General features: G+C 41.3%; 2 long non-coding RNA genes across 3 annotated transcripts; both read left to right on the forward strand.

Annotated features, from left to right (window-relative positions):
- The first annotated feature begins 264 nt into the window (after positions 1–264).
- Positions 265–11035, forward strand: LOC135231427 (uncharacterized). Its single transcript, XR_010322040.1, has 3 exons — positions 265–868; positions 9730–10574; positions 10967–11035. It is a non-coding gene; the product is annotated as an uncharacterized LOC135231427 (long non-coding RNA).
- A 286-nt stretch (positions 11036–11321) lies between these two features.
- LOC111750775 (uncharacterized) lies at positions 11322–19616 on the forward strand. Of its 2 annotated transcripts, XR_010322042.1 has the most exons (6): positions 11322–11592; positions 14079–14189; positions 14357–15280; positions 15428–15830; positions 15928–16048; positions 16181–19616. It is a non-coding gene; the product is annotated as an uncharacterized LOC111750775 (long non-coding RNA). The 2 variants fall into 2 exon arrangements; XR_010322041.1 differs by having other exon boundaries at positions 14357–15830.
- The last annotated feature ends 5491 nt before the right edge of the window (positions 19617–25107 follow it).

Raw genomic sequence — 25107 nt, forward strand, 5'->3', positions numbered from 1 at the left:
TGAATTTTACTTCCTTTTCTCCTTATATTTTCCCTCTGTATTAGGGATGCTAATGAGATGTAACGTGCAAAATATGAGTATTAGGAGTTAAAAGAAAGAAGGAAAAAATACTTGGAGTTTGTATCAACTAAAAAAACCCTTCCTGAACACTAAGCACTTGAACATAGAACCATATTAAAATTTCTTAGGCCTATAAAAAATATATAATTATTAGTGGTAATATTTACATGATTATTAAATTAGCTTATTTCATTTATACTTGCACATGATAATGGCAGGGGTGAGGAAAAGCACATAATCATTAATAGGAATTGGGCTGATTGAATTCTTTTTTTATTGGGATTGAGCTTAGAATCACTAAGAGAACAAAGTGATTAGCAGTGGGAGCTAAAAGCACTGTGCCTATAAGGTGGTCAGTCATATTTCCATGAAAACGGTTTGTTTGCTAAAGGTGAATTGCATGCCTACCTGAGCAATGCGCTGTATCTTGTCAATGCTTCCTATCATGGACTTGGGGAAGGTATGAAATAAAGGTAGGAAAGGTGAATAATCAGTAGACCGAGCTGCAGAAACTGTCATATCAGAAAGGATTAAAGAGCCATAAAAATGGAGCCAAACAGACAGATCCAGGACCAATGCTCAGAATGCTCAGTAGTTACCTAGTTAATTAATATTCACCAATCAATCCATTACGTGTTGGGCTGTGGAGTAAGGTTCTGGGGATAAAAAAAAAAAAAAAGGTTCTGGGCAGTAAATACAGCAGTAAATAAAAGTCACTATATTTCCCTCACAGGATTTGCAGTCTAGAAAACAGCTGGAGTTATCAGGAGAAAAGGCACAGCCAGTCATGAGGACAAATTGACGCATGGTGAGAGTTGGGAAGTGGGATGGTTCAGGTCCAAGACCCTAAGTGTGAATGTTCCTTTTACACTGCCATAATGTGATTTAACAACTGAGGATATAGAGTTAATGGACTAGAAGATATGGAGATAACCAAGACATAGCCCTTGAATTCACAAATTTAAATCTAGGAGGTGCCACATGAAGTGCATATGGATTACTACATTAGAAGGTGTTGGCATAGGACTGGGAATGTTTTGTTCTGTTATACATAAGGTCACCATGAGTCCAAGCTGACTCAATGGCAATTAACAACAACAATGACATGTGATCTACGCTGTTAGAGAGTAAGGATGTAATTGAACATTCAGAGTGCCACCATAGTGGATCTACCACAGTGTCTTTAATGCCCAGTGCTCCTTCCTTGATATATCTGCCTTTCACTTGACTGCATACTCAGAGGAGTAGGGGTAGACTATTTTTTTGCATAGATGTGGCCAGTGATTATACTGGCAGCATTTACCTGAACTAAATCAGCTAATCTATAGCTTGGTAAGTAATTTGTAATGTAACCTGGCCTGAAAATATGAATTGGGTCGATTGAATTCTTTTTTTTACTGGAATTGAACTTAGAATCAGTAAGAGAACAAAGTGATTAGCAGTGGGTGCTAAAGTTAAAGTCATCATTAGAGAATACAGAGGGACTGTGCAGAAAGAAACAGGAATGGTATAGTCAGGTTAATGTGGCAGCTGAGGGTTTCAGAACAGTCAGCACAGGTGGTGTCCTGGGCTGTCCTCCACCATATGATTTAGGAAAGGATGACTTACTATTGCAGGATGGTAAGAGGATGCCAACAGAATTATTGAGCCTTGTAAACTGTAAGTTGTGAGAGGGTCAAGGAGTCAAGGACAACTCTTAGACTTTTGGCTTGAATAACTAAATGTATTGACCTAAACCAGAGAATACAAGAGGTGCTTAAAAGTGAGAGATTATGATGTTACCTTCAAGCATGTTGAGATTTAGGCACCTGCAGGACTTTGGAGAAGAGTAAACTACTTGATAAACGGATCTAGATCTCAGGAGAGCCATCAGGATTGCAGATAAATATTCTTTTATCTATGAAAAAAAAAATTTTTTTTTTCTTTTTTTTTACTCTGTACCAGGCACTTGATTGCTAGTCCTGTAAAACCTGTTAAGACAGAAGTATCTCTCTGGTTAGTTTTGTGTCCCCCTCTTCTCCATTGATCTTGCCCTCCACTCACTCCTCCATTTAAGCCCCTGACTCCTAAGCCCCTACCCTATACCTTATTATTGCAAATAACTTCAACCTACTCTACGATCTCAAGATTCCCATGCTCTACTCACTTTTTTTTTTTTACTCACTACCTCCTATCATTTTAGTTTCTTCCATCCGGTACCCTGACTCCAAATAATCTTTCACCTCACTGGAATCTACAATTCTATGACATTTTCACTGTTCCTAACCCTCTCATGTCCTAACTTTACTTCTTATCTAGATTAAATTCTAAACCCTTCTTCTTGAGAATTCTTTCAAGAGGCTCACTTTCTCTATTGTCTCTCTTGCAGCTAGGGGTTTTCATGTGACTCATTTCTGGCCATGAGTTGCTAGTGGAAATCTGGTGGGGCATGTGAGGAGTAGTTTTGGGGAAGCTTAGGTGTGTCCCCTTCCTCTAGAACCTTACCAGCCATATTTCGACCGTGAATGAAAAGTCATGAGAACTGCCAAGATGTTGGCTTGTCCTGACATGTTTGGGCAGTTGGACCAAAGGCAGCAACTGCATTCCTCTGGATATTTTTTTACGCAAAAAACAGTCTCCTATCTGAGGTAGGTGGAGCCTTGGTGGTGCAGTGATTAAGTGTTTGGCTGCTAACTAAAAGGTCGGCAGTTTGAATCCACCAGCTGCTCCTTGGAAATCCCATGGGGCAGGTCTACCCTGTCCTATACAGTTACTATGAGTTGGAATTGGCTCTATGGCAGTCAGTATTTGAAGCAGAAATCATTCTTAAGTGATATATCCCACAAAAATGGGGGAGCATTTCAGCAGGATCTGTGCCCTTCAGAGCATATTGTGTTATGATGAATATTTTTCATCAACACTGTGCCATAAATGATGAGGAAGTTGATGACATTTAAACAAAAGAAAAACAGATTTAGATTTGTATTTTAGAAAGATCCCTCAGATATCGATGCCAAACATTATAGTGGGTAATCTTTTCCTTTCTGTGGATAACTGTCCCTATCTTACTCTATGCAGTCCTGGTAGTATTATCAAACACAGCCCCTGACTTCACAGCCTTTGTAATTAGCCAGGGGATTCAATGTAAACCAAGGAGGGCCAATCAGAGTCCATCCTTAAAAATGTTCTAATTAAAGCTAGAGGGAGAAGGCTGATTGCTGATTCTAGGGTCACAGAGCTGGGATGCTGTGAAGTCACAGTCACTTAGGCCATGTAACCCATTGTCAGAGGCTGGGTTCTCTGGAAGTGGACACTAAGGTACGATTGATTGCTTTGGTATGTGGCCTTTCTAGCCATGGTCTTGTGACTCCCATCCAGGTGATTGGGTGGGGCTGTGAAAATAAGATAATTGTGGCCCACCAAAAAGATTGATCAGTTTTGCCTTAAAAGAGAACCAATTCCAGAGCAGAGAACCCACCACTACTGAAGAAGGAGAGACGCATAGCAGAGACCCAAATCAGAGACCAACAGGAGAGGCACAGAGGACTTCGTAGCCTACAGAATGAGAAAGCTGAGTGCCTTTGGGCAGATATTGAGGGTCAGGGAGAAGTCTGTGACTGACCTACAAATTTGGGACTTGCCAACCTCTACAACCGCATGAGCCACTTCCTTTATATGGTCTGTGAGTTCTCTGAGATGTTGCAGTGAATTAGGGAACCCAAAGGCAGGAGGGAGAGTACTGAAGCAAGAGGGAGTAGTTGATATTAGAGATGATGGAGTGGTAAAAGTTAGACACTTGGGACATCTTTAACCTCCTCCTGATAGGAACCAGCTACACAAACTTTTGTTAAAGAGATTTAGCCTGGTACTGGTGGATCTAATCAACTACCACACCATAAAACTCATCAGCTTAGACTGAAGGGGACAGAGAAAGAATGAAAGGAAAGAACTCTGTCTGCCTCTTGGAATTCTACAGACAGGGAATAGGCCAAAGGAGCTACAACTGTTGTCTTCCAAGAAAAGAAAAGGAGCATCCCTGGAGCACTTCAGAGATCAGCAGAATCATTGGTCGGATCATGGGAAGCAGGGCCTTCTTGGTTTGAAAGTATGAGGCCACAGTCTCCTGGATCTCAAAGGGTGGGGCCACAGTCTCCTGGATCTCAAAGGGTGGGGTCACAGGCTCCTGAATTTGAAAGATTTGGATCTTAAGCCAACTTGGTTCCAGAGCGTGGGGCTGCCATTAAGATGTGCCAGGGGGATGGGCCATCACCCAAAGTTGAGAGGACAGGGCTGCTATGTCCAAGGGGCAGAAGAATGTAGCCTGTAGGGGTTGAAGGGGTGGGGTTGCCACTTAGATGGACTAGGAGAATCGGGCCACCGAAAGCAGAGGGAACAGAGTTGTCATCCTAGAGGGCCTGGAAGGCTGAGCTGAAGCGCAGGATCAAAGGCCTCCATCCAGAATCCAGAGAGCATGGCCAACTCCCAGAGTCTAGAGGGCAGAGCCATTGTCCAAGTGGTCTCACAGAAAAGAGCATTATTTTCAAGTCTTGACCACAAATGTAGTTTGCTCTGCTGGGGTTTGGACTTGCTTGATGGCTGTTATCCTTTCTTTCCCTCCAATTTCTCCCATTTGTAATGAAAATGTCTGCCTTGTGCTAGTTCCATCATTATAGTTTGGATACCAATAACTTCTATTCTAGATTTCACATGTTTACAAGTGAAGAGGAATTTTGTCCCAGAATGGAATAGGACTAATATATCACCCACATTATTTAGATGATTCAGAAGATGAGATTTTGGATTTGCAGGTGATTTAAGACTTTTGAAATGATATGATAGGGTGAATGTGTTTTGCATATGGCAAGGGCATGAATTTTTTTGGCCAAAGTGTGGAATGTTATAGATTGCATTATGTCCCCCCAATATATGTTTTGTAAAACCTCTATGTGGTTATAATCTCATTTGAGAATGGATTGTGTTTGTTATGTTAATGAGAAAGGATTAGTATAGAGTGTATCTTGAGTCAATCTCTTTTGAGATACAAAAGTTATTAAACAAGTGAGCAGAGAAGAGATGGGGGAGAGAGATGCCAAGCCACATGAAGATCACCCAGGAGTAGGAACTCAAAAGAGGCAAGGACCTTCCTCCAGAGCTAACAGAGAGGGAAAGCCTTCCCCTAGAGTCAATACCCTGAATTTTGACTTCTAGCCTCCTAAACTGTGAGAAAATAAATTTCTGTTTGCTAAAGCCACTCATTTGCGGTATTTCTGTTATAGCAGCACTAGTAACTAAGACAATTGTCTTAGTCATCTAGTGCTGCTATAACAGAAATACCACAAGTGGATGGCTTTGACAAAAAGAAGTTTATTTTCTCACAGTAAAGTAGGCTAAAAGTCCAAATTCAGGGTGTCAACTCCAGGGGAAGTCTTTCTCTCTCTGTTGGCCTTCTCATCAATGTTCTCTGAGACAAGGAGCTTCTCTGTACAGGAACCCCGGGCCCAAAGGACATGATCTGCTCCTGGCACTGTTTTCTTGGTGGTATGAGGTCCCCCGTCTCTCTGCTTGCTTCCCTCTTTTATATCTCAAGAGATTGCCTCAAGACACAATCCAGTCTTGTAGGTTGAGTCCTGCCTTCCTAACACAACTACCACCTATCTTCCCTCACTAACATCATAGAGGCAGGATTTACAACATATAAGAAAATCACACAATATCGGGAATCATGGCCCACCCAAACTGATACACACATTTTTGGGGGAGACGTAATTCAATCCATGACAACAATCATTTTAAACAGAGAAAATATTGAAGTTGTCAAGGATTTTATTTTACTTGGATCCACAGTCAATGAAATCAAGAAATCAAACGATGCATTGCATTGGGCAAATCTGCTGCAAAAGACCTCTTTAAAGTGTTAAAAAGCAAAGATGTCACTTTGAGGACTAAGATGTGCCTGACCCATGCCATGGTATTTTCAATTACCATATATGTATGTAAAAGCTGGACAATGAATAAGGGAAGACTAAAGAAGAACTGATGCATTTGAATTATGGTATTAATGAAGAATATTGAGTATACCATGAACTGGCAGAAAATGAACAAATCTGTCTTGGAAGAAGTACAAACAGAATGCTCCTTAGTAGCAATCATGGAAAGACTTCATCTTATATACTTTGGGTATGTTATTAGGAGGGACCAGTCAGTCCCTGGAGAAGGACATCATGTTTGGTAAAGTAGAGGGTCAGTGAAAATGAGGAAGACCCTAAATGAGATGGATTGATACAGTGGCTGCAACAGTGGGCCCAAACATATCAATGATTGTGAGGATGGTACAGGACCAGGCAGAGCTCTTTTCTGTAGTACATAGGGTTTGTGTGAGTAAGAAGTGACTCAGCGGCACCTAATAACAGATGAGGACAGCATGACATGACTGGAGAGATATTGTGAAGACAATCAACAGAGGGGCAGTCTAGTAATCAATTATTTTTAAGTACATTAGTTATCATGTACCAGAAATTCAGCTACTAAGATTAACTTGGAGTAGTGCTTTAAAACATAGACAGTATTTTTGGCGTTAGGAACACAATTCTAAATGAAATGCAAAAGTAGTAAATACAGAAAGGGGCTCACTGCCATAGTGATGACTGCTATAAGTTTTACCTGAATTATGGCAAAAATCTTTCATATGGCCCCTCTTCCTTCAATGTTTCTCCCCTTCTTTTCTATTCTCCACATGGCAGTCAGAGAGAAATTTCCAAAATGCAAAACTGATTCTACTGCTCTACTGGTTTACACTCTTCAATGGCTCCAAATTGTTCTTAGGATAAAGTTCGAACTCCCTAGCAGAGCCTATCAGGTCCTGTAAAATATGCTCCTGTTTAATTCTCAGACCTCATCTATTATAGCTCTTAACATTGAACTTTAAAATCCAGCCCTGTTGAACTTTTTTTTCAGATTCTCCAACAGGATAACTTATCTCTAGATTTCTCAAGGCTGTTTCTTCTGCCTGGATTATTTTATCTTTTTTCTTTTTGGTCTTGGATAGAAGGCATTTCTTTTAGGAAACTCGTAAACCTGTTGTTTCGGTTAGTTTCCCAAACATAGGAGGAGTTTGGGTACTCACCTCCCCCTTAGTTAAGATGGAGCCTGATGTTTGCCCATTCATGATTTTTTTCTTTTATCAAAAAGTTACTACTATGGCCCTGAGATCACCTTTTAGCAAAACAGCAGATAGCACACAAAAGAAAGGACATTACCTGTTAGATTGGTGCCCTGCTTAAAAACCATCAATATGACACCAAAAAATCAACGATTACTCAAAAGCAAAGATGAGAACATAAGGGGGCGGGGGGGAGGGAAACTAGAGTACTGGAAAGGGAACAAAGTGAATACAATTAAAGAGAATGCTGACACATTGTAATAATTGTAACTAATGTTACTGAACAATTTGTGTGGAAATTGTCAAATGAAAACCTAACTTGCTGGGTAAACTTTGCCAAAAACTTAATAAAATATTATTTTAAAAAGTTACTAATATAATGTTAATTATTATTGTTAACTACGTTAACATTAACATGAAATGCTGAAAGAAAAAGCACATGTATCCTTGTAATTTGCATATAAAAAAATTTTTTTTTATATTGCATATAGTTAGTATCATATCCCAATAGTGAAAAATATTGATAGTCTCTCTCTAATCTGGACTAGTTTATAAAACAAAATGAGTACTTGTTTTAGCCATTAATTGACAAATGGTATTAATATGTGCAAACAATATAAACACTGTCTTTTCTTGACTAGAATTACCCAGAACAGTTACCTACTCTGCTTTGCTTGTCCCCTCCTCCTCTCCAGTTAATCTCACTTCGTAATCCCAATATATCCCAGTGTGTGCAAAAAAGCTATATCTATGTCCAGCCATTTTTTTCATTTCACTGATGACCCAAATCCTTGCATGATATAGCTAAGATGAAATATTTTGTCCTATTAGGTTTCTAACATCTGAAAGATATTTACTGTGACTTTAATACATTGTGACCTCTGTTGTGATATGTCATCATATCATACAATTCAGAAGCCTTAAGGACATTTAAGTAATTCTACATATTTCCAAAGAGTTTACCAAAGATCTTTCAATGAGTAATGTAGCACTGAATTACTCTTGTTGCTGATAATGGCAGTTTACCAATCCCAACTCTTACTTTACCCTATTTTTGAAAAAAAATCCTCTTATTTTCCTCTTTCTTAGCACCCTGTAATCTTGCTTTATAGCACTTGTTATGATATATATTTACTAGCTTATTATTTTTTATAACGTGTTTCTTGGTAGGATATAAATACATGCACAGTGAAGACAGAAGCTACCTATTTGGCTTATCACTGCAATCTCTAGCATCTAGCACAGGGCCTGGCAGGTATCAGACACTAAAAAATATTCTTTGGAATTGCTGAATAAATGCACTGGATGTTTTTATCCTGAGTGTGCCAGGGATGGTTAGGAAACAGAGGCCACTCTAGTATTTTGAGGAGGAAAAAAGCTAATTCAGAGCATTGGAAGGGCTGTGGGAAAGAAAGTTTAGAAGATAATTTTTTCTGCAAGTCTGAAAGTGAAGGATTGCAGGAGAGCTACTACCAATGACCCTAGCTTCATGGAGCCCTGAAGTGAGTTATTCTCAGGAGGATGTCTGCAGCCACTGGAAGCTTCTGCTGGTGATCTCAGCTGCCTGCCTATAACAGGTGATTCTTAGGAGAAGCCCAGAAAGCCAAGAAGTGCTGCCAAAAGTGATCTCATCTGCCTGAAAACAGCTGCTGCTGAGAATAATGGCTGCTTCTCCTCAGATCTTTTGGGAATGCCTCATTGGCAGAAGCTAACCCTGAACCATACTGGAAAGAGGTTCTGGGAAGTGTAGTTCCACAATGTAGACAGGGATGAGGATGATATCAAGTTGATTAAAAAAAAAAAAAAAGCAATTTGGCACACTGAACAGGAATTAAAGGGATTTCTTAAAGAAATTTCTTTTATAATTATTGTAACCTTTAGTTGCATATCTGTGAATATTACATAAAGCTTTTACCAAAAAACTAAAAACTGAATAAAATAGAGAGCTTTCAGCTATTTCTTTGTCAATACACCCCAATACCAACAGCCACTACTACTGCTACCGCTGATACAATTGCTATTATTATTACTTATTGAGTGCCTATATGTAGGTTTGCTGTGAGTCGGAATCGACTCGATGGCAACGGGTTTGTTTTGGTTTTATTATTTCTATTTACCATACTAGGCACTTGCACACAAGATCAGTAATCTTTCAGTAAACCCTTCAAGGTAGACATTGATCTCCCTGTTTTACAGGTGAGCATGCTGAGGCTAATGGAGTTTAAAAACTTCTGAGGATACAGGGCTAGTTAGTGACACAGCTGAAATACAGTCTAATTTGCGTAGCAGCAGTCAAAGATAAATGCTCGGTCATATATTTGAGCAGTTCCAGTGTAATATCGTGGGCTTCTAACAGACATATGCTTTCTTACCTGTTTTCTCTTCCCTTGTGAACTACCTTCCCGATCCTTTTCTACTATCCAGATTCTAGCCAGCTGATAACACCCAACCTATATGTCTTTGAGGTGGTCATAAATGCTAACCGGACAAATGCTTCTCTCATGAAGCCTTCTCATATTTATTCCGTGCAGGTGACCTCTTAGATGAGCCTCAACAGGAGAACGTGCTGGTCTGGGGGAGTGGAGGTAAGAAGAAAGAACTGATGGCCAAGGCAGTCAGCTTAGCAGACAGATAGAGGGGCAAGTATAGGTTTATTTCAACTCCAGGAGTTCACCAAGGACTGGGAAAAAAGGACATGGTATTCCCCCTAATGGTGAGCAGTGTTGATCCAGTTAGGATTATTGCTTTCTTCATCTCTATAATTTTATAAAACACGAAAGGAAGAATAAAGCTGAAACAGGGAGCAGTGACTGACCCTATAAAATAGAGGCTTTCTTTTAAAATTAAAGTGTGACTTTATTCTCTAATCGCTGGCAGCTTAACTTTTTACATTGCTGCCAAAGAACTGCCTTCTCTCATTTTCGGCTGTTTCCCACCTAGAGCTTTTACAGACCAGCTGATCAGAGAGAGGAGCTAACATGTGGCTTGTTAGAGCAGTGGGTCTGTGCATTGAAATCACCTGGGAAGGTTTAACAATCCTGCTGTTGGGTTTTCCATTCAGAGATTCTGATTTTATTGGTCTGATGCACAGCTTGGCCGTGGGGACTTTTTAAAAGCTCCTTTGGCCTTTCTAATATGCAGACGAGGTTGAGAACCAATGAGTAACTAAGCTGGCTCTGGGAGTCTGCTGTCCGCACGTTGGAAACCTTCAGAATTAATAAGGTGGAAAGAGATCGATCAGCCACTCCTGTTACTTTCCTTTCACACATTTTCTTCCTTTTTTTTTGGTTAAAGGCCTCAAAACGATCCAATGAGAAAGCTAGTAGGCCTTAAAAAAGAGTACTTCTGGGAAATACAGCTTTCTGAGACTGTCTAGGTAAGAACCCAATCTCTAGCTTTGCTGGCTATCTGAGTAGGAAAGAAATAGATGAGAGATGGAAGAAGAAGATTAGTGAGTAGGGACATATGGTACAGTGGAAAAAAATTAATGTGGAATTAAGATACTTGCATTATTTCTGGCTTTGCCTCTTAAGAAGTATGTGACTCTGAGTTATTTCCCTTATTAGTAAAATAAGAAAAATTGACTATTTGATCCCCGAAATATTTTTCAGTTTAAAGATTTCTGTCATTATGGACGAAGGTCGGGGATTGTAATTCCAGTTAAATTAAGTAATGCTTGGGCAGGCTCCAGCCCCTTCCTTAACTTTATGGCTGATCTGCAGAAAGCTAGAGGAATTCCTGCTCCTGTCAACACTTTTCTTGTTTCAGGAGACATCATGGACCCTCAGGAGGAATGGCCCTGATGGCAGGTAACAGCCGGGGCCCTTTCATTGCTTACTTTCACTTTTCCCTAGCTGTGTCCTGGCCGGCATGGATTTTCTGCTCTGCAGGTATGCTTCCTTTACCTCAGTGATAGCCTACCACCTCAAGGGTACTCCTCCTCCCTTTGCTGTGTCTACCTGGCTTTTCTCTATTTCCTTTTCCACTTCTGAACACTAATACTTTCCTACTTAACTATTCCTGGTGCTCAGCTAGGTCCAGTTTACCCCAATGGGATGCTTTGCTCTGAATCTACAAAATGGAGAGCTATTTGTATAAGGTGAGGAGGGTGCTTTGGCTTAAGAGGACATTGCTGGCATCTTAGTGAGACTTGGTGACCTTAATTTCCTCCATATCCTGATCTCTGATGGGGGATGCAGGGTGGGGAAGTCTGCACTCGATTGGGAGGAGGTTGCTCTGGGAACCTACTTTGAACCCTCCAGAATTGACTCAATGGCAATTAGTCTTTTTGTTGTTGTTTTTTGGTTTGAACCATTCAGGATTGCAGTGTGGATGGACAGCAGAAGTGTTTCAAAGATTTGGACTCCCTTCGTGGTCGGCAGGGTGCACTCCAGGTAAGAGATTGAGAGCCTTAATGGATCTTCTGGGCTTTGTGTCTCTTATCCTCAGTATTGTGGTGGGCACTAAAGAGAGAGAGAGGCAGGGATTTTCTTTACCTCAAAAAAGTGGGGAACGATTACAGTCTGCCCGGTGGTTCTCAGAGCTTGCTTTACATGAAATTACTGGGGCCTCTTTAAAAAAAAAATACAAGGATGTCTGGCTCCCCATCCCCATCCTGGTTTAATTGGTATGGGGTACAACCTGGACATAGGGAGGGGTTAAAAACTACAGGGGATTCCAGTGTGCTGCAAAGATTAGGAGCAAGTGGCCTCTATGCAAGGACTTTGGAAAGTGTGCTTTCTTATAAAAATGTAAATTGTTAATCTAGGGAAGGGACACAAAATACATAGGCAGATGGCCAAATACATGTGCTGTCAGAGGCATTAGTGTGCCTGGCCCTGAGTGGCAGAGCTTGTGGCCTGGGATTTCTCCCATGAAGGTTAAATTATTGCTACTAGAAAAGCAAAGGAGCCCCGGTGGCACAGTGGTTTAAAGTTACAGCTGCTAACCAAAAGGTCAGTAGTCCGAATCTACCAGCTGCACTTTGGAAGCCCTGTGGGGCAGTTCTACTCTGTCGTATAGGGTTGCTATGAGTAGGAACCGACTCAACAGCAATGGGTTTAGAAAAGCAAAAGGGATTTAGAGAAGTATTTGTGGAATAAGTAAATGGAAGTCTCGGGAGCTTTGAGGTTCAATGAGTGAGCACTGGAGGCGAGACTTCAAATGGACTTCTGCTATCTTGAGGCTGGCCCAGGGAGCAGAAGGCCCACTCTCTGTGCCCTTGTCCAGACTTCCCAAAGGAGACTACAAAGTATGGTGAGCACAAAATAAAAACACAGAAACATAAAAAACAAGCTGAAGAATTGTTCTGTGAGGAGAAACATTCATGACTTCCAAGACATTTAAAAATACTTTTCAAAACAGGTGTAGAATAATTATTTCTTTAATACTAGCACAGTGCTGGGAATTTTAGGGGATATAAAGAAGAAGGTGTCTGGTTCCTGGCTTTAGAGACCTCCCGATCTTGAGAATGACATGTACTTTTATCTCTAATTCAAGGAACACTATAATGATATTGATAGAACACAAAGTACTATGAGAATTTAGGGAAGAAGGGTGAATGAAATGAGAGAACCAGGAAGAGGAAGGAACTTGGCTTTGACCTCTGGAGGACAGGCAGGACTTCAACAAGTCCAGCTGGAGGGGGCAACTGATCTAAGCAGAGGGGGATCGAGAGAACCCTTCTCTTCCTCCAGGGCCACCCCACTTATCTGTTCACAATAAAAAAATTCTGACCATATTGGGCAATCCGTGGAGGGTTTCTGATTCTAACTGGGCTTTAGGAAGAGGGCTTGGATGCTCAAGTGGGAAGTGAATTTGGCAGAGAGGATTTTGTCAAAGAAGTTATTTAGGGGGCTCATAGTAGTTCAGGAGAGAGATTATGGGGACTAGAATTAGAAAAATGGAAGCAGAGGAGTCAGGAACTATTGAAGATAGGACTTTGGGGCCTTCACACTACTTGGCAGGACTGTTGGATAGATTAGATGACAGTGCATGGCATGGAGACAACTGAAAAGAGCAGCTCTTGTATGAAAAGATTATCCCAACAGTAATGCTAATAACTGACAATGATAGTTTACGCACTGGATGCTGGGCCCTGAGCTAAGCATTTGGCATGTGTTCTCTAGGAGGCAAGATTTTATCCCCATCCCATAGATGAGGAGAGGCAGCAGCTCAGAAGTCAGCAACTTGCTAAGGTCATAATTTGCAAGCAGCAGAGGCAGGACTTGAATCCAGCTCTAGCATCAGACCTTGTGCATTCTCAACCACTCTATGAAATGGCCTCCAAGGGTGGTGAGCAACTACCTTATCACTCCCTGAAGGTTAAGAATCAATAGAACAGGCATAGAGAGGAGTTAAAATGCCCAGAATCACTTCCTGCCAATGAAGGCTGCTCAGGATCTGAAAGGAAATGGATGGTAAAGTGGCAAGGTAGGGCTTAGAGCAGTGGTTCTCCAAGTGTGGTTTCTGGACCAGCACGTCGGCATGGCCTGGGAACTTGGTACCTAGTTGCCATGAGTCAATTCTGACTCATGGTGACCCCATGTGTGTCAGAGTAAAACTGTGCTCCATAGGGTTTTCAGTGTCTGATATTTTGGAAGTAGATTGCCAGGTATTTCTTCTGAGGCACCTTGGGGTGGACTTGAACCTAAAACTATTCAGTTAGCCGCTGAGTGTGTTAAATGTTTGCACTACCCAGAGACTCAGGGAACTTGTTCGAGATACAAATTCTGGGAGCCAACCCCAGACCGACTGAATCAGAAATAATAGTGGGTGGGCTCTGTAATCTGTTGTAATAAGTCCTCCAGATGATCTTGACGCCCACTAATGTCTGAGAATCTCTGTCTCAGAAAAGCCTGCTCTTCCTGCCTGGCTCCAGGTTCAGGTACAGATATGTCAGCAGAAGATTGCTGCCGTGCAGGCCCAGGAACAAGAGCTGGAGGAAAGGAACAAGGGGTTGTGCTCTGACCTGGACAAGGCTTGGCAAGAGGTAGAGTTCCAGGCCATGGCTTCGGGTGGCAGGGGAGGGTGGCATGCTTTCCATAACAGTTTCCTCCACTTGCCCAGTGTGTGAGTCCCCTCCCTGTGGCTCTGGGAGTGCTGCTTATTATGCCTTTCCTCTTCCATGGTTTCCTCTACCTTCCCACCCCCAACCAGGTGAAGCGATTGCAACAGCTGCTAATCAGCCAGAAGGCACAGTATGACTCTGAGTTGAAGAGAAAGGAGAAGGAGCTGGGGAAGCTCAAGGAGCGGGTGCAGGAGATGCAGGGGGAATGGCGGAACTGCCAGGGAAGTCAGTCTCTGAGTGGTGAAGAGAAGCTTTCACAGGAGAAAGTTCCTCACCATCCATGCCACCCACACACCCTCTCTTTCCTCCTTTCCTACCTAGAGATTGATATTCTCAACAACCTGAAGCAGTCCAATGGGAAGCAGACCACGTGGAAAATTGGCAAAGCTAACAGCAAGTAGGAAGGGACTAGCTTTTGTGATAGGGAGCAGGGAGACCAGAATGTAAGGGAGAGGAGAAGTGAGCTGGAATGCTTTGATTAGTTTTGAGCTATTCTCTTACTCCCACCTGTCCTGTTCCATTTTTTAGGAAAGAGGGAGAGTTGTTCCAAACAGTGGTGAGAAACCTCGAGAACCAAGTGGCAGCAGTTTCCAAGGAAAATGAAGAACTCAGGCAGTTGCTGACCAGACTAGACAGGGATGTGGTGGGACTTCTGGGTTGCCCTTGGGACAGTCCTACTGTGAGTTTTCATGCACAGAAAAAGGCAGACATAGATGTTGAATCAGGCTCCTGATGCTATAAATATCTTTTTCAACTGTACTATGAAGTGGGAGGTGGTGTTCTCTCAGCAGGAGCCAGATGGGTAACATTCCAGTCTAGAAGGCTTCTGCTTTGGTCCAAAACTGCAGGCTTGATGAATTGTCTTCATTGAAGGCTGACCCAATTTTTCCTCCTCTTTCCCAGTGGATACCATCTATCTTCCCCTCTCCAGGAAACTATAGCTTTGGATTGTAGTGCCTTGTGGGAACACTGGAGTTGCCTCAAGAAGGAAACAGACGTACTGAAGAAACAAGGTAGAACCTCCCCTTCCACTTGGAGACCCAGATAGTCTCTGTGTGGGCGAGGGCTGGAGTTAGTACATGTATTTCATATAGCTCTGGGCTTGAGGCTTGAAACCCTGTTCATACCGACTCTGCATCATCATGCTGGCCTGTTATCAGGCCAGCCTGCAGAGGAGCCTCTAGGTAGAGAACCCACAATCAGCTTCACTGACCATGACAAGGAGCTGGTCCAGCTGCGACAGGAGATTTAGAGGAGTTGGGACTTTATCGCCTGGCAACAGCGCTGCTTCCAGGTGAGGGGCCCCGAGGGGCTTCTACGGGTCACCGCTACGAGGCAGGAACAGTGCTCAGCCGGCACCCTTCATGCAGGAGCAGATTAGCTCTGGTGAGGAGTTGCCAGATTAGCTCTGGTGAGGAGTTGCCAGCCCACCTCTGAGGCTCATACTTTCTGGAGGAAGAGCAGAGGCTGAAGGAAGCTCAGGCCCTCTTTGCCCAGGAGCAGGCGCACTTTAAGGTGGAGAGACACCGCTTCACCGAAGCCGCCATTCGTCTGGGCCACGAGGTAAGCACAGCAAAGCTCACGGGAGGTGGTGGTGGTGGAGGGGCGAGTGTCTCTGGGGCACAGACGCTCCTCTACGGCTCTTTTGATTTCTCCTCAGCGCCAGCGCTTAGAGGGGGAGCGGGCCCTCTTTTTGAAGGAGCAGCTGCTGGAATTTTCTCTCTACAGTTCTTCCCAGGCAAATACCCTAAGTTCCTGTCTGGATTTACCAGGACTCCAAAGTAAGTTCCCCCTTCCCATCTTGAAAAATATCTCCAGACATTAGATATTTAATGCTTTGGCTTAGTCCTTTGCATTAAAACCCTCTTTTGATGTTTTTCTTGATCTGTCCATCTATCTCTAACAAACTCTAGATAGGGACCCTCTATCTTGGTGCCCTGTTTCCTGTTCCAACTCTGGCCTCAGCAAAAGTCCAGGCAGGTGCCCTTGTGTCCCAGAATATTACCACACTGGAGGGGTCTACTCACTTCCTCATCATCCACGTGGAAGGTAAGGGTGGGGACAGTGATGTGAGGGGTTTGGGTACAGGCTTAGTGTGCCAGAGGAAGGCACCATCAGTAAAATTTCTTCCCCCTTCTTCCTCCAGAGTACACTGGGATTGCTGCAAACGGGAAGGAAATGATCCCAACTTTCCACCTGATTTGCTAGATGGCTTCCTGAACAGTTTCCTCTGACAAGTCCTTTCTTTATTCACCTCTGATACTTCAGAGATGATAGAGATGGGCATGTAAAAGAGTTAGCTTTTGTTTTTAGTGTTGTGGAAAGCCCTATTTTTAAAATTGTTCTGGGTCTCAATAAAGAAAACAAATCCCTTATTGGCATAGCTGTGGACATTAAGGGTTGGGTGTATTGGTTTTCAAGGGAGAATGAGTCATGGAAGAAAAGAGTAGAGTGGTTGAGCGAGGAGAGAGAGAATTGAGAGAAAGGGTATGGAGAACTTCTCTTCTTCCCTTAAAAAATAAGTATTTTATGCCAGGCAAAGACTGAAATAATGGATAGAATTCATGTACTCTCCTTATGATTTTACTCTTTACTCCTTCTCCCTTACTTTGTTAACTTCCTTATCTTGAGGAGAGAATTGATGTTCCACAGCGGAAAGGTAGGTCTCCTTGTGGGAATGGGGAATGGGACAGAATGAAGAACCTAGAGAGTTGGATTAGGAACATGCATTGAAGAGTTTCCAATACCAGCTATAAATTGCCACACTTAAGGGGCAGGGGGTTGCAGACAGGAGTGAGCACCAGAAGAGGATTTTCAGTAGTCCAGATAATAGTCCAGAGACAACTTGGTTTGAATGGTCCCCTCCTTTACCCTTCCGGGGTAGTTCTGTGACAGTCCAAGTAGATGTCTCCTTAAACCAAAACCCAAACCCAGTGCGATAGAGTTGATTCTGACTCATAGCGACACAATAGGACAGAGTAGAACCGCCCCGTAGAGTTTCCAAGGAGCACCTGGCGGATTCGAACTGCTGACCCTTTGGTTAGCAGTCATAGCACTTAACCACTATGCCACCAGGGTTTCCTTACTTCTTTTCAATTTGTTCCTTTCAGGTAGTTTCTTTCTTTTTCTGGTTCAAAGTCAATGTCTAAATCAGGCCCTTTTGTAATAGGAGCAGGCTTGTTGTCCTTTATTAACGAATCACCTCTCTCTCTTCACATTGGGGAGTTTTGCTGTGTTGACTGTGTTTTGGGCCTAATATTGTTTCTGATATTTATCCTTCCTTAGAGTTGGAAAAGGGGTAAGCCCCAGACTTAACTTCCTCACTTATGTGTAATATTCGTAAATAACACTAACGGTGTATGCTCAATGTCTGAATTACATAAAGAAGTAGTAATTGAGTTTTGGTGCTGCCTGAGGAAGAGGTGAGGAGGTTGGGAAAAGCTGAATTTATGAAATGGCCTTGTAATATCATCTAGGTAATTATTCTTGTTAGTTGACTATTCCCAAGGGCAAAGAATACATATTTTGGCATAGAGACAGGTCTCCCTACCAGCAAAGGAAAAAGGACTCAGGAGGAGTGAGGGACTATTTTATTCATGATAGCTTTAGCAGTCACTTTCCTTCACATTCCTGCCTTGTGCTCTTTTTTGATTTTTTTTTTTTAGTTAGTGTCATGGACTGAATTGTAGCCCCCCAAAATATGTGTCTAGTTGGCTAGGCCATGATTTCTGGTATTGTGTGATTGTCCACCATTCTGTCATCTGACGTGATTATCCTATGTGTTGTAAATCCTACCTCTACGATGGTCATGAGGCAGGATTAAAGGCAGTTATGTTAATAAATCAGGACTCAATCTACAAGATTATGTTGACTCTTAAGCCAATCTCTTTTGAGATATAAAAGAGAGAAGTGAGCAGAGAGACACGGGAACCTCATACTATCAAGAAATAAGACCCAGGAGAATAGAATGTCCTTTGGGCCTGGGGATCCCTGCGCTGAGAAGCTCTTTGACCAGGGAGAATTGATAACAAGGAACTTCCCCCAGAGCTAACAGGGAGAGAAAGCCCTACTGTGGACCTGGTACCCTGAATTCAGACTTCTAGCCTCCCAGATTGTGAGAGAATAAATTTCTTTTTGTTAAAGCCATCCACTTGTGGCATTTCTGTTATAGCAGGACTAGATGACTAAGGCAGTATATCCTGAGTTTTGTCTGAGTATAATACATTTTTTTAAGATAATTTATCTTTTAGAAATTGAGTTAAACTTTACAATAAGTATTTAGAGTTAATTAATATGTTTACATGGTGATGAACACTACACACTTGGTTGACTAGTCCTTTCTCTCTCTTCCCTACTCTTCAGACCATCTGTCCATGATAGAGCCTAAGAATGACAAATAGTTTCCTGGCCTCACCTGCAATTAGAGATGGCCATGTGGCTTAGTTCTGATTAATTAGATATAGGGAGATATTGGTTGGGGAAACTCCTAGGAAAGAATTTCTTCTTTGATTAAAAAGGGAGATATAGATAGAAAGTTCTGTTCTTTACTCATCCCTCATGGTTACGTGAGACGTGATATCTCTCCTGGTAAAGCTTACAAGGTAGCAATTCTGAGGATGAAAGCCAACTGCTTAGGACAAGGAATGGAAGAAAGAAACATGTCCTGGTCTTTGAGGAAATTATTGCACCAGTCCACTGGACCAAATTGAGTAATGCATATCCCTTTACTTGTTAGGTCATGCTACAAAAACTTTCCCCGTTTTTCTTAAGTATTCTGTGGCTTACTCTCTCAACCCTCCATCCCTCAATTCTCTTTATTATTGAGTTTATTTAATGTCTGCAAGCCTTTCTTCTTCTCTGGTCCTTACTTCGTCTAACTGTCCTCCTAATTCTACGTCACAAAAGACCCAGAACAGGCTTGCCATAGGCAGAACATTTTAAGGGGGCAGGGAAAAGGGAGAGGCAGGAAATATGTTCATTTTGAAAAATCCAGTGGCCAATTACACTTAAGAAAACTTGGGTTTTGTTTTGTGGTAGCCATGGAAGGACTTTAAACTTGAAAGTGACATGATCGGACTTGCATTTTAAAATATTTACCTTTTGTAGACTCAGAGCAAACAATTAGTTATGTAAATACGTTGTTGCTGTTAGTTGCCACTGAGTTGTCTCTGAGTCACGGTGGCCTTATATATAACAAAATGAAACCATGCCCAGTCCTGCACTATCTTCATGACTGTTGCGTGTCTGGGTCCACTGTTGTGGGCATTATGTCAAGCCATCTCGTTGAGAGTTCTCCTTGTCTTTGCTGCCCCTCCACTTTGACAAACATAAACATAGTAGGTGCTCTTCATTGACTTATTAGATTTATATGTATTCTGATTCTATGTTAATATAGAATATAAAACAAACAACAAAAACACCAATCCCACTGCTGTCAAGTTAATTCTGACTCATAGTAGCCCTCTAGGATAGAGTAGAATTGCCCTGTAGGGTTTCCAAGGCTGTAGATCTTTACGAAGCAGACTGCTAACATCTTCCTCCCACAGAGTGGCTGGTGTTTCTAACCGCTGACTTTTCAGTTAGCAGTTGAGCACTTTAACCTCTGTGCCAGTAACTTTGAACAACTTAGGTAATAAGTAGAAGCTCAGGACCAAGGCTAAAGCTCTCTGCAAAAATATGGTGTTGTGCTTTCTTTGATTCAGCTTCAAGCTTACTTTGAGCTGCTAAGCTTCCAAAGTAGAAAAAGGATTATAAGGGAAGAAGGAACTAGTTGCTCAGGAGGAGTATCTCCTAGCCTTAAATTGCATGGAAACTTTTTATTACTGACGCACCGAATATAGCAGATATCCTCCTCAACATATTACAGCAATTATGGTAGTGAATTTCAAAGGTGATTTCTTAGAGGTGTTTAAGAGATGTTGAAGAGCAAACAATAAAATGTAAACTGAATGTTAGAAGGACTTGAGTGAGTATACTTTGTCCTAGGGTCTAAGATGCAGGGATATGAATTAGATTCCCTGGCATATGATTATTTCGAGCATTCATTAGCCACCCTTTCTTATTTCTCCTAGGTTGTTGATCAGAGCCACTGTGGTGCGTGATAAATATTATTTTGGTCTGTAAGAATTTTAAAACAGATGTTAGCTTTCATTCACTTTTGACATATAAAAATACTTCTCGGTAGGGCTGTTGGGGAGTCTAATTCTAAGCATTGTGGAGTCTGGGTGTGCTTACAGCATAACATGCATTTCTAGGCACTGGTTTGTTATATGGCATGATTTTATAATGACCGATTGAGTTTTGAGAAAGTTTTCCAAAGACAACGATTTAGTTTATATTGACCCTTTCTTTCCTACAGCAGATCAAAGCATCTTGATGCTCCTCCTGTTTTATAGTGGGGTGATTAGTAAGGCATAACGAAGACATCCTCTAAGTAATGGCAACCGAGCAGATTTGTCTATGTGTGGAATAAAGAAGACATGGAGGAAGCACCTGGCACATCCCCACTAAACCCACCACCATCTAGTTGATTCCAACTCCTGGTGATCCTTTAGGACAGAGTAGAACTGCCCCATATGGTTTCCAAGGCTGTAAATCTTTATGGAAGCAGACTGCCACATCTTCCTCCTGTGGAGCAGCTGGTGAGTTCAAACCACCGTTTTGGTTAGCAGTTGAGCACATAACTACTGTGCTGCCAGGGCTCCTCTACCTGGCACATAGCACACAATACATATTCATTTCCATTTCCTTCTCAATGTGAGACTACCTCCCAGGCATCATACAATGTTCATGTTGTAATTAAATCTGATTGTTAGGATGAACCTAAAGAAATAGACATTTAACACAATAGTGCAACCTCTTTTCTACTTTTCTTTCCCATTGGCTGTGGTTTTGTGATTCTACTAAGATCGAGGGAGAGGAAAAGAGAGTTTGTCATTTGGAAAGGCCTCACGGACCATGTGTGACGCTCAAGGGAAGGATAATTAGGTTAGAGAAGGAAAGAAATATTCAAGTAGAGAAAGAAAAGCAGAAGCTGAGGAACATGTCATGAGAGAACTCCCACATGCAGAGGGAGCTCACCCATGGTGGCCAAAAGAAGATTCTCATCTGATCTAAATGAATGCAACCTATTTTCTTTTTAAAGGCTACATGCTACTGATCTATGTAGTGTAAAGGGGTAAGTAGAAAATTTAGCTTATGAATGATGGCAAAATTTGGAATGACTCAGAAAACAATGACATGTTTCATACTTACTCATTAGGACTGATTTTTTTTTTCTTTTTGCTATTTTCATATACCAAGTCTAGTTTTTATACCGTTTTACCTCTTCTCTATACTATAATGTTAAAAATGTTCATTTTCAATGTCTAGGTTAACATTCAGTATCAACTCATCAGAATTTTTCAGTTTTATACGTGGAGGAAATGTTCACAAGTGTAAAGAAGACATTAAAAAAATATTTTTTTTTAAATAAGAAAATAAAATATACAGTTGGTGGGGCCGTTTCTTTTGAAAAAAGGAATATTCTAAAAACAATTTTACTTGTACCTTAGAATTGCAAATGGAAATTATTGATATTTAAATCTGAGTAGTTTAGGGAAAAAAAAGCACTCAACATGAATTCTAGGTCATCAGCCATTTGACAGCAAAAGTATAATTTTCCTGAAAAATCACGCTTATGGCAGGAATATTTGCATGCAAAGCATCTTATTTTTCTTTGAATGTCATGCTTTTCCCAGCAACCAGTAATTTCCTTTTGGTATTTTAAATCAGTATTTTTCTTTTTTCCACAGTCTGTTGATAGTGGTGGGAAACTTGAAACTATTTTTAGCCATAAAGATCCTGAAATTAGTGACTTTCTCAATGAGGACATCATCCGAACTGGGAATCAAAGTGTTGAATTCTAATCTAAACCAATATTTCATTATGTGACATCATGAAAAATTCAAAATGAAAATTATAAGGAAGTTGCAAGGGAAGGAAAACGCCTTAAAGTTTCATTACCCCAGAAAAATTCTAAGTAGAGAGGAGATTATGGATTAATGATGACTCCCTGTTGTGTTAAGCTTTAAACCGAAGAGAACGTGTTACTGTTTTTTTCTTCTTTAATTTCATTTGAAAAGTTTCTTCTTATTATTTTTTTTAATCAAATATAAAACAAAAAATACTTTAAGAGTTTTTTTTTTTTTTTTAGTTCCCCAGATGATTCTAATTTCCTGCTCAGGTTGAGAAATCCTGCTCTAGTGTAGACTTTCTTCTTGATAGATGACCTTCTTTTTGGATCATTTAGCCCTGGCTTCCTGAAAGTAAAACATTTCTTTTTTTTTTTTTTAATAATTTTTATTGTGCTTTAAGTGAGAGTTTACAAATCAAGTCAGTCTCTCACATAAAAACTTATATACACCTTGCTACATACTCCCAGTTACTCTCCCCCTAATGAGACAGCTCGCTCTCTCCCTCCACTCTCTGTTTTCGTGTCCATTTCGCCAGCTTCTAACCCCCTCTACCCTCTCATCTACCCTCCAGGCAGGAGATGCCAACATAGTCTCAAGTGTCCACCTGATCCAAGAAGCTCACTCCTCACCAGCATCCCTCTCCAACCCGTTGTCCAGTCCAATCCATGTCTGAAGAGTTGGCTTCGGGAATGGTTCCTGTCCTGGGCCAACAGAAGGTCTGGGGGCCATGACCACTGGGGTCCTTCTAGTCTCAGTCAGACCATTAAGTCTGGTCTTTTTATGAGAATATGGGGTCTGCATTCCACTGCTCTCCTGCTCCCTCAGGGGTTCTCTGTTGTGTTCCCTGTCAGGGCAGTCATTGGTTGTAGCCGGGCACCATCTGGTTCTTGTGGTCTCAGGATGATGTAGCCTCTGATTCTGTGGCCCTTTCTGTCTCTTGGGCTCATAATTACCTTGTGTCCTTGGTGTTCTTCATTTTTCTTTGATCTGGGTGAGTTGAGACCAGTTGATACATCTTAGATGGCTGCTTGCTAACGTTTAAGACCCCAGATGCCACTCTTCAAAGTGAGACGCAGAATGTTTTCTTAATAGATTTTATTATGCCGATTAACTTAGATGTCCCCTGAAATCATGGACCCCAAACCCTTGCCCCTGCTACACTGGCCTTCAGAGAATTCAGTTTATTGAGGAAAATTCTTTGCTATTGGTTCAGTCCAATTATGCTGACCTCCCCTGTATTGTGTGCTGTGTTTCCCTTCACCTAAAGTAGTTCTTATCTACCATCTACTTAGTGAATACCCCTCTCCCACCCTCCCTCCCTCCCTCAAAAGAATGTTTTCTTCTCAGTTTAAACTATTTCTCAAGTTCTTATAATAGTGGTCTTATACAATATTCATTCTTTGGCAACTGACTAATTTCACTCAGCATAATGCCTTCCAGGTTCCTCCATGTTATGAAATGTTTCACAGATTCCTCACTGTTCTTTATTGATGTGTAGTATTTCATTGTGTGAATATGGCATGATTTATTTATCCATTCATCCATTGATGGGCACCTTGGTTGCTTCCATCTTTTTGCTATTGTAAACAGTGCTGCAATGAACATGGGTGTGCATGTATCTGTTCGTGTAAAGGCTCTTATTTCTCTAGGATATATTCCAAGGAGTGGGATTGCTGGATCATATGGTAGTTCTATTTCTAGCTTTTTTTTTTTTTTAAAAAAAGAAGTGCCAAATCGATTTCCAAAGTGGTTATACCATTTGACATTCCCACCAGCAGTGTAGAAGTGTTCCAATCTCTCCACAGCCTCTCCAGCAATTATTATTTTGTGTTTTTTGGATTAATGCCAGCCTCGTTGGAGTGAGATGAAATCTCATTGTAGTTTTGATCTGCATTTCTCTAATGCCTAATGATCGTGAACATTTCCTCATGTATCTGTTAGCTACCTGAATGTCTTCTTTAGTGAAGTGTCTATTCATATCTTTTGCCCATTTTTTAATAGGGTTATTTGTCTTTCTGTAGTTGAGTTTTTGCAGTATCATATAGATTTTAGAGATCAGACGCTGATCGGAAATGTCATAGCCAAAAAGTTTTCCCCAGTCTGTAGGTACTCTTTTTACACTTTTGGTGAAGTCTTTGGATGAGCATAGGTGTTTGATTTTTAGGAGCTCCCAGTTACCTAGTTTTTCTTCTGTATTGTTAGTAATGTTTTTTATACTGTTTGTGCCATGTATTAGGGCTCCTAACATTGTCCCTATTTTTTCTTCCATGATCTTTATTGTTTTAGATTTTATATTTAGGTCTTTGATCCATTTTGAGCTCATTTTTGTGCATGGAAAAACATTTCTTAATTTCATAGAAAGCCAACATTAAACATGGGAAATATCTGTGTATTAAAAATTCTTGTATAAACAGGTGTTCTTAGCTACTCTATCCCTGATTGTCCTATTCTGCTCTAGCAGTTTTTTTGGTGAATTACTCTACCCCTTTTGTAAATCGTCCTCTAGTCTTCCTACTTCAATCCCTTTCTAACTCTCTTGAATCTGCAGCTTTTTCATTTTGACAACTATTATTTTTCTCTCCTCAAATTGAGACTTCCTCTCCTTTTTGCTTTTGGCCTTTACTTCCTTTCAACTTTGATCATCCTTACTCTATCCTTTACTCAACCCTACCCTATCACAACCTCACAGGCTGGTCCTGCCCCACTCCTTCGACAGTTTGAGATGCTGTTAATGAGATCACTAAGGCTTGACTGCAGCTTGGAGAGACTTCTGTTATTCTATCCATACTATCAAATCCCTGTCTAGATGGAAGACCCTGTGTGAATTTTACCTCCTGATGAAAAGTGGAGAAGGTACCTGTGGACCCCAAATCTCTGGTATGATA

This window comes from Loxodonta africana, chromosome 5 (genome assembly GCF_030014295.1).
Source record: "Loxodonta africana isolate mLoxAfr1 chromosome 5, mLoxAfr1.hap2, whole genome shotgun sequence".
Classification (NCBI taxonomy): Eukaryota; Metazoa; Chordata; class Mammalia; order Proboscidea; family Elephantidae; genus Loxodonta; species Loxodonta africana.